We start from the raw sequence: 13009 nt of genomic DNA, 5'->3' as shown, positions 1-13009 counted from the left end.
ATCTGTTTTGAGCCCAAAATTCTCTAAGGATTATGCAGAATATAAAAGAACATCCTCATTATTTAATTCTTATGGTGCTTTGAATATATTTTAATGGAAATACTGAAAAGAAATGCAGTAAGTCCTCACCATCATCGATAGGTTCTGCAACTTTAAGCAAAATGAAGTGTAATGAAACTAATTTTACCATAGGATAATTGATATAAATAAGAATTAAGTTCCTACGGCATTGCATCAACAATATAAAGAAATGCTGAGTGAAATGACATGATTCGAGGACCTGCTCTGGAATCAGTCTGGAAACAGCAATAACAATACACTGTAGTTGCAATAATAAAACAACATGCCAGATATGAGTACCAAGTATGCTTAGTGATCTACACAATTAACCTCGAATTCTCAAGGCTACAGATGAAATGAGGGAAGTTAAAGACAAAAGCTAATAAAAGGCAAAAGTAAGATTTCAATCTAGGCACTCTTACTCCAAACCTTAAGATCTTTCCATTAAACACCAGTGCTGGATATACACCGAAATGCCACCGCACCACAAAGACAGAATAAAAAGTCTCCGATGGGGGTAGGCTCCCATTGAGGGTGAGAGAGAGATGGTGGCAGCAATACTGGATAGTTTGGGTGTGTTATGGATGCAGAATCTGAGGGGGGAAGCTAGCCTTGGAGTTCTTTCATCTCAGAGTGTTTTACCCCAATAACACATCCACAAAAGTGCTTCTCTTGACATTTCTTGAAAATGGGAGAAGAATAAAATTGTTTATCTTCCATGGTGGCCTGGAGAACCTCAGAGACCAGCAGAAATCTACTATTGTCAAAGCCAAATAAAGCACTACAGCAAAGACAAGATGTGGTATTTGGCAAAATTGATTTGAGGAATGTTCATTGACCAGGCTTTGGCTCAATTTAAATTTAGCGACAAAAAAAAAGAACCCAAACAATTAATGAGATTCTTTTTAAAAAAATATATTTTTATTGATTTCAGAGAGGAGGGGAAAGTGAGAGAGAGGTAGAGTGATGAGAGAGAATCATTGATCGACTACCACCTTGCACGCCCCCTACTGGGGATCGAGCCCCCACACAGGCATGTGCCCTTGACTGTCATCAAACCCAGGACCCTTTAGTCCGCAGACTGACGCTCTATCCACTGAGCCAAACCAGCTAGGGCAATGAGATTTTTTTTTAGCATCGCAAGATATGACAGTGAGAGACCACAATGTGGAATTCAGATCCATTTTATACATCGCTGAGTTCACCTCAGGGAGAGGCCAATACCTGAAATGCATTACCATGGCAAAGGTCGCTTTGGGATCATGGATAAGGTTTATTGCCATTATTTTGTGAAGTTGTTGGAAGGCCTTCCACCGCCACCTGAGGCACTAAAGACAGCAGCCAACCATGCCACAGAGTATATGCAGGAGCTTTGAAACTAGACCACCATTCACATTTTGATGGGGGAATTCAGGCTCCACAGTGTATATAGTTTGCTATTTATTTCCTAAAAATAAGCAGTATTTAAAGACAAATTATTTTTATTAAAAAAGCCATAGACAGGATAATTAGCTTGAAGTGTAAATCTTCACTGGACTTTCGAATTTGCAGCAGTGCCCTTTGTTGCAATTATTAGAAATTCACCAGGTCATATGGCTTCTCTGACAACATAAAGCTGAGTTATGAGGACATATACTAGAGTAATGGAAATATTATTATAACTCTATGTGTTCAATGGACTATTAAGGTAGGAATAACATACAATAAAAATGCTGAATGTTATTAACATTAAAGGGGAAATGTTTATCTATGTAGTACTTTGTTTTTAAGGATAGTTTCTGCATCTGCTTCACAGCATAAATGAAAAAGAGGCCCTTTAGTACATTTCATTCATATCATTATGAATGGGAAAATATCTTTTTAACAAAAAGCTTTATATATTGTAAAAAATTATGGGGAATTTTACATGTGATAACATTTTTATAATACAGACTGCATCTTAGTGATATAATTATTATACATACTCTTAGCTCCACAATAAATTAAAAAAAATTTTATTGAGTTTTAGAGGGAAGAAAGCAGGAAGGGAGGGAGAGAGAGAGAGAGAGAGAGAGAGAGAGAGAGGCAGGGAGAGGGAGAGAGAGATAGAAACATCAATGAGAGAGAAAGAGAGAGAGAGAGAGGTGAGAAACATCAAAACATGGATTGATGGATTGATTGCCTCCCACACACACCCCGACCAAGGATAGAACCCGCCACCTTTTGGTGTATGGGATAACTCTCCAACTAAGCCACATGGATCAGGGACCAATAAAAATTTTGAATTTAATAATATATAGTTATTAGTTGATATAAGATGTATAATGTAAAGAGTACATGGGGACATATGTCTTCTTAAATACTGCGCAAAGAATTAAAGGCAAAATAACCCAAGTACACTGTTGTTATGAATAAATATTTATGCAAAGGGAGAGCTATTGTTTATTTTCTTCTAGGAACAGGTCTGTAATGGTACCTCACAAAGTTTGTCTGCTATTATATAGAAGCTGTAAACAACCCGATTGGTGCCCAGCTGTGACTGTGCCCTGATTCAGGGCACAGGAAAGAGCTCAAGCTGCTTGCTCAATTCATTTCTGGTTCTGGTTTGAATGTCAGGACAAATTCAAGTAGTCCTTTCATAAGTTGTTTTCTTAACAACTTTTAGATTTTTTTCAGCACTTAAGATCCTCTATTGCATATGATATAATCATGGTCTTTGCCTTCAATAAATTTTTATTCTGTTAAAAAAAAACATCAGTGCAAATAAATAGAAAGAGTATTTTCCTAAAATAGTGACACATATTTTCTCTGCCTATTGGAAGACATGATGTTGATAAATACTACTACTTTGAATGAGCCTCCATCATAAAGGTAAATAATTAAGATTTTTTTTAAATTTGAAGTGTAAATAATTTGGAAGTATCTCTGATTCCAAAATTCACAAAGTTGATTTCCAACATGACAATTAAAATTTTGAATGGTTCTAAATACCCAGATATGTTTATAATTTCTAAGATAGAAATAAAGTAAAATAAAAATAAAAAAGTAAATCATGCCCTAACTGGTTTGGCTCAGTGGATAGAGTGTCAGCCTGCAGTTTGAAGGGTCCCGGGTTCAATTCCAGTCAAGGGCACATTCCTGGGTTGTGGGCTTAACCCCCAGTAAGGGGCCTGCAGGATGCAGTCAATCAATGATTCTCTCTCATCATTGATGTTTCTATCTCTCTTTCCCTCTCTGTTCCTCTCTGAAATCAATAAAGATATATTTTTTTAAAAAGTAAATCAAAATAGCTAAGATTTGGAAACAGCCCAAGTGGCCATCAGCAGTTTAGTGGATAAAAAAAGCTGTGGTACATTTATACCATGGAATACTACATGGCTGTAAAAAAGAAGGAACTTGACATTTTGCAACAGCATGGAGGGACCTGGAGAGTATTATGCTAAGTGAAATAAGCCAGTCAGAGAAGGATAAGTATCACATGATCTCACTCATATGTGGAATCTAATGAACAAAATAAACTGATGAACAAAATAGATCCAGGGACAGAAGCATGAATCACACTGAGGAATCTCTGAGGGAAGGCAGAGTGGGGTGGGTAGGTGGGAAGAGATTAACGGAGGAATTTATGTGCATATATGCATAACCCATGGACACGGACAATGGTGTGGTGAAGGCCTGGGAGGGGCAGGTGCAGGGTGGAGGGGGGTCAATGGGGAAAACAAATGAGACATCTGTAATACTTTCAACAATAAAGATAAATTAAAAAATAAACAAAAACAGCAAATTATCTGGAAAGTCAGACAGAACTCACAATTATTGATAAAAGAATATTTATTTCAAATCATCAGATGGGGTTAAGATGGAAATAGATTATGTGCTTAGCCTTAATGAATAAGATAACTGCTCAGCCCTTACAAAGCATTTTTAGACATTGATTTTAAATGGAAAAGAGAAAACAAACCCAATTTCTGTTCTAATTCCAAAAAACAACAATTACCTACCAGCAAGTTTATTTCTTAGTACCAGTGAAATAAATAGTTGCCATTCAGACTTAACCCCTGACCAAATTAAAGCAGCAAAAGTATAATGTAAACTATGATATATGCATGCATGCATTGATGCATATCTACATGTGTTTATGCATGCATGTATGCATAACAAGCACACATAAATTTCCAGGAATATAATTGCAAGGCAAAGTTATGATACTTGTTCCACAAAGCTTTGTTATGGCAGCATACTTTGTGAAACAATGTGTGTGTTCTTTGTAGTTATGATGTTTTAAATAACATATTTATATCTGTCTATATTTAATTGATCAGCCCCATTAAAATAGATTTGTATAATCTAACATATGGGAAATTTTCTTTCTTCCTTCTCTATGATTTAATATACCAAAAGCATGATTTGGAAATTTAGATGTTTTATCACCACTAAAATATAAGCACCATGAGAGCAGTAGTGAACGTGTCTGTCTTGGCTATCACTGATTCTCTAGTCACTTGAATATTATGTGGAACGTAGTAAGCACTCCATAAATATCTTGTGAATGAGTAAATGAATTTTTCCAAACTCACAACTGGAATTATATAACTATAACTATAACATTAAAAATATTGTATACCAACCATACTTAAATGAAAAATAAAATAAAAATATGTAAATCAATAACATCTAGAAATTAGCTTTACAAATTTGTATTGAAGAACTAAATATATATGTGTTGCACTTTTACTTTAGTAAGAATAACTAAACTATACATGCCTGTATGTGTATATATTATTACAAATAGGAACTTGAAATAAACAGAAAATGCAAAAGCTAAATGTTGATCACAGATACAAAACTTTGCCCCCCTAAAACTATAAACATGAAATAGCAATTAAGGTGATCTTTGTCCCTGTTTCTTTTTATTAATAACAGTATGCGTTAGACACTGTTGCTTCTTCTTATGTTTTGTTTTTTGTTTTAACTTAGAACTTGTATAAAAGTCTGAGTGAAGTGAAGTCTGAAGTGGAGATGGTGATAAAAACTGGACGTCAGATCGTACAGAAGAAACAGACAGAAAACCCTAAAGAGCTTGATGAAAGAATAACAGCTTTGAAATTGCATTATAATGAGCTGGGAGCAAAGGTATGTGCACTGAAACCATAAGTACTGGCTTCTTCCACTTTCCTTATAAATCATAATTATGTACAATAATTATTATGTACAATAAATAATTATGTACAATAAATAATAAATATTTTAGAAAGTCTTAATGCCTTTCAATAGATAGATACATATATACATTCATATATATATACATAGAGATAGATTCCCATGTGCAATTCTTAAGAAACAATAATTAATGAAAATCTTCCAGTCTACATTAAAAATATTTAAAGCTTGTTATTGGTCCATCAGATTGTTATTGGTCCATCAGATAGTTCTAAAAGGGTTTCTTTGCTCTATACTTGCCCCTTTTTCACTGTATAAATATACATGTGCTGATTCAAAGGCTGGTAAATTTTATAAACAAATGTACCTCCTTAAAAAAAGGACAAACAACAACAACAAAACAAACAAAAAAACGAATGTACCTACTTATGTTGAGGTACAATAGAGTTGACATTTTCTACATAGATCACATTAGGTGAAATAGAGCTGGTGTATTCCACAGAATTTGTTTCCCTGTCTGTCAAGCATTGCATAAACCACCGCATTTGACTAATAAGATAGCATAGAGAGCCAGTTAAGTCCTATGGCTCTGTGATTATTTTCATATTTTTGTCCTGATCAGAGTCTAATGACCAAGTCCATTTCAATGTTAAAGATGTTTGCATCTCTTCAGCTTCTCTTTCCAAAACTGTGCAATGTCTAGAACAGTTCTCTCACTTCCCTCAAATTCAGAGCTTTGATGGTTCAAAATAATGATAGTTCATAAAAAGTATTCATAAAAACATGAAGGACTGACCTGACCTTTGCTATGCTGTTATTTTACATTGCTAAGCTAACTAAAAGATTTTTTGATGCTCAGCTAAAAAATTCAAGTGACGCACTTAGTAATATCATTAAAGCAAAATGAAACATTACTAACAAATCATACTTAGCTTTATTAGTATGGCAGAATACAGCAAAAATGTAGGGCAGACATTTATTTTTGAAATAAAGACTTAGAAGTATGAGTGATAAAGGGAATATTTAGAAATGTCATCTTATAAAATGCTATAGTATTCCTTCTAAAGAAAAATCATCTGCATTTAAATCTTCTGAGCTCCTTCAACAACAGTGGTTTTGTTGAATAAAATCAGAAAAAACAAAGGTTATCTGAATATATTATTCTTTTTATATGAAAAGAGACAAACCCTTCTATTTTATATGGTTGTACTTGCAAGAGTCAATATGTGTTACTTTTTTATATTAGTCACCTCAGGGTGTAATAACAAAATGCCACAAGCGAGGTGACTTAAACAACAAAAATATTTTTGTCACAGTTCTGGAGGCTGCAAATTCAAGATCAAGCCTAGTAAGGACTCTCTCTCTTCCTGGCTTGAATATAGCAGCCTACTCATTGTGTTCTCACATGGGGGCCTGGTAAGGGGAGGAGAGAGAGAAAGAGGAGAGAGGTCTTTTTTTTCCTTGTAATAAGGCCACAATCCTGTCAGATTAGGGTCCCACCCTATTATTTTATTTATCCTAATTACTTCCTAAAGACCCTATATCCAGATACAGTCACTTTGGAGATTTGGGCTTCAATATTAATTTTGGGGACTTACAATTCAGTCCACAGCACTTTTCTTACAAAACAGGTTAGTTTGTTTACTATCACCGACTTAGCTTAACTGTTAAATTAATAAAAATGGAAAAGTTTCTTATATCTAACTATATTTAATTTCATCGAGAGATAGTACACCTAGCAACCCAGATGTAATGATACTTATATTTCCTTGATTGGCTTCTCTGCTTTGCTTTGATTTTTATGGAAATACACATAAATAGCAATATTCTTATCAGCCTCAAATTTCAAAGCCTCTGTACATTCTTAGGTGTTCATAAAACAGTGACTGTTGAAACATTCTACTGCAAGTGGCACTCTTTTAAATGTATTCCTGCTCCACACAGACATACACAACATGTAAAACTCAACTTTCCTTAAGATGGCAGTGTTTCCTATTTTATTAAATCCTGTTTAGCTGGATATAAACACAATAGAATAAATAAAAATCTATAATGCATTAGCTCTGGGAAGATAGAATTTCTTTGAAATATTGAATCTAGAATTCTTTTCTACCAATAGTGCATACAAAAATAACTATGCATAGGAATACACCATAAGGTATATTTTTTTCTCCCACACATGAATAAAATCCTTGCAGTTGAAAGGGCAGATGCTTTTACTTCCCCGAAGGAAAAAAAACAGAAGGAAAAATCTGTAAAAAATGTTGACTTTGTAGCCTCAGTAATGAAACATTTTTCAAATTTGTATACACCTCTGTTAAAGAAACTAGCAAATTTTGTTGAGTATTTGGAAGTCATATCAAGGTTTCAGGGTGTTTATTTTGATTGTAGCACTTTAAATTCTTGAAACTTATTTTCACTGTAGAATACACACACACCAGGAAGAGGATCTGGGCTTTTTATGAAACCAACCAACTAACCGACACATTTATACAATGTAGGCACATCTGCAGAGCTGGTGGAAAAATACACATTTGTCTATTCTTCTTGTGAGAATGTGAAACAATTTGATTTTGACGGTCTCTCTTTTCAACACAGAACTGGAACACCAGATCATATTATGATTTTCTCTATTAGTGAGAGTGAACATTTTCTTTGGAATTATTGTTTTTGCCCCCATTTGGTGACAAAAGCATGTTTAAAGAGGAAGTGAATTATTTTTTGTGTTGTTTTTATGCAAAAGTACTACTCTTTACTGATGCAATGACAATAACATTGGCCATTGTAAGCATTATACAAATATTTTTGCCTCTTGAAAGACTTAGTATTCTTTCTTCATTTTGATTTCTTATCTGCAAGAGCAAGCTTCATTTGCATATAGAGGATTATAAACCTCCTGGTACATCTCTGTGACCAATGATTGAAGGTTTTCTAAGAGACATGTGTCATATCTTCAATTTGACTTACATAATCCTATGTATTTTCTAAAAATGGCCATGCATTATTTACATTAAAAAATAATCTTAGCTTTTCTTCTTTCCTGATACAGAACACTACGTTTTGGAGAAAGGGCCTCATCTTTCCTAGATTATGTTTCTTCACTACTAATGTTCAGAACATATATATGGTTTTTCTAAAATGTTATTTTTAAAAAAATAAGAAAAAGGTTATTTTAAAATGACAAAAACATGAAAGTTCCAATTAAGTGGCTATAACGAAAGCTGAAGTGAAAATGTAAACTTAATTACATTTTATTATCATTCTTTTCAGGTAACAGAAAGAAAGCAACAGTTGGAGAAATGCTTGAAATTGTCCCGAAAGATGCGGAAGGAAATGAATGCCTTGACAGAATGGCTGGCAGCTACAGATATGGAATTGACAAAGAGATCAGCAGTTGAAGGAATGCCTAGTAATTTGGATTCGGAAGTTGCCTGGGGAAAGGTATCACTGAAGGTTATTTGTAACATGCACAAAAACACACCGTTATATAATTTTATAAGGAACTATTAGCGTGCAACACTAATAGAATTATAAGTATTATCTTGCTTCATTTTCCCTTTTCTCAAAATTTCATCAGTAGTTTAACTCTGTATATTTCAAGACGATGATAGAACCAATGGGAAGCTTCAGCAAAAATCTCCCTGAAGCTTATTTAGAATTAGGTAGGTTATGAATAAGTCATTTAAAAATACATACATTTTTAATCACAAAGTGGGTCCAAAAAAGAGATTGTATGTCCCCTAGTTTGACTAAGACAGATTGCACAGATGGACCCGACAGCCATGAAGAGGGCAAGGATACATAGACGCAGACAGCTGAGATGGGCAGGTCAAGCAAGATCAGCACATGGCTTATGTCACAATAAAAAAGAAAAGCTCAAGGTGTCTGTGCAGCTCCTATCATTTTCATCACCAAAGGGCACAGTGTCTTCTTTAATCCTCAGCTGGGAAATTCTTGCTGTTTCTCCAAAAGCCAATCAGACATTATCGCTCCCTAAATTTAAGATCAAGGTCCTCGTAACTTTATTTTTTTTCAGTTGATTCATTCCTAGTTGATTCACACTAGAAAGTGTGTTGATATAAAGGAAAGAATTGATATTAATAATGTGTTTTCACCTTAAACTTTGCCAGAGCACGGGACATTTATAAAAAATAAACCATAGTGTTATCGGTGGAAATGGGGTATCCCTTTCTCCACTGCGTGCTGGGGGTTAGGTCTTTATGATATATCAAGAAAAAGAATTTTCTGAGGCTCACACGGGAGGATGAGTGATTTTTATTTGCTTGAAATCGCATGCCTGGGTTTGCAAAGTACCATTTCCCTTAATCCAGTCTTTTCTGAGATACAAGCCTCTAACAATGGGATAGCTTTATAAATATAATGTAGAATTCTAATGTAATGGTACAGAGTAATAGAGCTGGACATGAAAGGAATTTGAAAAAAATCTGAATACAATTTAAAACTGAGGTGAAGTCATAAAGTATGCCACATATGAACTACCTTAAGGTCACTGCATAAGTACCTATAGAGATATTTTTGCATTAGCTCCAACCTAAAATCATTAAAATATTATAAGATAATGAACTTGACAAAGATTTCTATATTATCCTTGTCATGTTAGAAGGCTTGAGTAATCTGGAGATGTGGCAGCTTTTTGAGTCTGGCTGGAAAGTGTTTTCTATAAAACCAAGGAGCAACACTATTTTGAGCTCCATCAGGAAAAAAGCATAGAAAGCTGGCATGTCTTATTTTATTTATAGAATAACATATTGCTCTTTATGGATCTTTTGAAACACTAAACTCCTAATTATATACTCTGAAACCTCTTAGTGGCCAAAGCAAAGCACACACATTTGCATTTAAATTGCACAATCTTTAATAAGGTGCTGAAGTTTTGCAAAAGTCACAATCATCATATAATAAAAACATGTGACCTACAGATCTACAGCAGTCATATTTATGATTCTAATTTTTAACATGAAAATAATCAAACTCTCATACATGAAACCCCTGTGTCTCCTTATTACATTCTTATTTCACATGCTCTCTTGGTAGATGGAGAACTTGACTCAAAATGTTAGTGTCATCTGCATTTCAAAGGATAGATGTCAGATGTCTTTAAAAATAAATTGAGTATTTATTTAAATACAATACATTAAAGGTATTTGCCAGTCATTCCAAGTATTTTTGATTTGGAGAAAATTTGAATATAGAGTCAATTTATTTTTTAAACTGTTTCATTTATTTCTGCTGAATTTCTCTCAGTTTTGTTGACCTAAGAACATTATATTATTTAAATCTGAAAATACTTAAATATCTAGATAAAATATTTTATACATAAAATCAAATTACTAATGAAATGTTTATTTGACCTTTAGTTTATGTAAATAGAGCCTACTTTCAAATATATTGACTATAATGAAATCTTTTCAGTTTTATTTTTACTATATTTAAATTATACTTATTTATTATAGATCTAACTCCAGAAAAGAAAAAGATTATTTGATGTGGCTCAAAGAGATACATGTGCTTCAACTGTCAAAGAGAAATAAATTAGAATACTAGAGAAAGGGAAAATTGCAGTAGGAAAATAATAGACACTTTGTACAGAAATATGATCACAGTATCCCATGGTTGGTGAATAGGCAGGGAAGAATAAAGCCTCAAAATTTGGCACCAAGCTTCCTATCAAACAAAACCAACAAGTAAACATTTTTTTTTATAGTTAGAACACTTAACATGAGATCTACCCAGTGAAATTTTTAAGTGTATAATACAGTCATGTTAACTAGAGGCATAATATTGTACAGCAGATCTCTAGAATTTATTCATTTTGCATAACTGTTATGGAAGGAAATATACTGATGAGATTCAAAATGTCCACATTATCAAAACAGTCATTAAAATATTTTAATGTACTAGTCATTTGCAAGCTTCTCTTGAATTTATATCAGAAGGAAAAATTGGAGGGATGGTGAATGAGACAGCACCCTTATTAATATTGTTATAATAAACATAATAAAAAGATTTCTGTTGCCATTTATCTATCAGCATTCCTCCATGCAGAACAGTCTCATGAGCCTGACCATGGACTTTTTGCCATATCTTCTTCAGAAATGAGTCAGAGGAGTTTGGCTCTGTAGGATCCTTTTGCTAGGTCAGGGCTGTTGTAGAAGCGGACTTTCTCATCTAAGTTTTCCTCCTACTCAGAATTCTGTAGTTACACATTCAAAACCACAGATATTAGGGCACATAGCTCTTCTAGAAGATACTGTCATGATTCCAGATGTTTACAGTTACCATCTACTTGCTAAGGACTATAACCTTGAGAATCTCTTAGGAATCCCAGATCAGAAAATTACTGATCTCACAGGGAAAGAGTGGAAGAACTTCCGAAAATAGCTAGGATGGTGGCCAGATTGGTTAGCTGGAGGCACAGCCAGAGGCAAGAAAACTGTTCTATCATCTCCCACTTTATGACCATGCTTCCAGATTGCAGTTAGAGGGGGAGGGGAGGAATGGATAAATTTAAAAGGAAGTCCAAATATTTCAGAAGGTGAAAGAAAAATATTTTAAATTCAAATAACAAGAAGCAGATATTTTAGAATAATAACAGAAATGACAAAAAGTTTAACAGTGGGAATTGAAAATTAAACTATTAATGCTAATTTAAAGTTCCTAAAGCCTGGTAGCCCTTTCACTGTATTTATAAATTCAAACAACATGCCTCCATCAGAGTAGTGATAAAGAAGGGAAAATTCATATTAAGATTGTTAAAAGAAGGAGCCACTCCTAGTTGTGTGTTCTGGACAACTGAGATGCCACAACAGAACTGTATCTGTGGCATTTGTTACCCCATAAATGATCAGGCATATTTTCTCCCTTCATACCTTACAAATCTCTGTTACATGGAATTTTCCATGTTGAGATGAGAAACACTGATTGATGTCTATAGAACAGAAACAGCAACAAAGGAAAGAAATGGTAAAACTAGGAGAGATTCCCAGTTCCTAGCGAGTTTGCACACCAGCACTGCACAAGATCCTTGAGCTATCCTGATAACTTCTACTCTCTTGAACTACTAAGTCGTCCTTAACAATTTCATTTGCCAAGAAGACAGGGAAAATGTCTGTTTTGTTCCTTGGTGTTTCCCATGCATGTAACAACTTATCTGGCACGTAGCACATGCTCAATAAATATCTGTTCAATAAGAGTAATTGCAAATTATGAGACAAAATTAAAACATTTCTTGAAAGAAGAGAAAATGATGATGTGCTATTCAAATTTATGGTAGGCTTTAGAACAAGCAGAAACATGAACAATCATGGGATCAAACACTCCTATTTTGTAGATGAGAACATTGAAATCCTAGTACATAAAAATCTGCCATCTCTGATTTCAATAGCTTTTTTCTACTATAATTATTGTTATAAACCTTATTTTCTAGTAATTTTAAGATAGTCTAACTCAAAGTAACAAAAAGGTATTTATCATCCACAATGAGAATAAAATGCACAATGATTAAAGAGCAGATTATATACGTCCACATGAAAATAATAAAATGAAAATCCTGTGTACATTTATCACCTACTCTAGTGTATAGTCAGTTGCCACTGGTGTCTTTTTAGATTTTAAATATTACTTATTAATGTCTTACAATCACCCTGAATCATTGGATATAAGTAAATCAATTCTAAATATACTACTGGCCACACTTGTTTGACATGAATTGAGCACAAGTATATAATGGTAGGAAAGTAAATATTATGTGATTAATTAGAAGTTTATATTTCTAATTATCATTATGTTT

At 33.8% G+C, this 13009-nt stretch overlaps 1 pseudogene; it reads left to right on the top strand.

The window, feature by feature from the left end:
* Window positions 1–605: 605 nt before the first annotated feature.
* Window positions 606–1511, top strand: LOC102258992 (annotated as a pseudogene).
* The last annotated feature ends 11498 nt before the right edge of the window (window positions 1512–13009 follow it).

Source organism: Myotis brandtii, unplaced genomic scaffold (assembly GCF_000412655.1).
Source record: "Myotis brandtii unplaced genomic scaffold, ASM41265v1 scaffold834, whole genome shotgun sequence".
In the NCBI taxonomy this organism is placed as follows: domain Eukaryota; kingdom Metazoa; phylum Chordata; class Mammalia; order Chiroptera; family Vespertilionidae; genus Myotis; species Myotis brandtii.
Note: the sequence above shows the minus strand (reverse complement) of the source record. Positions and strands in the feature narration are given on the sequence as shown.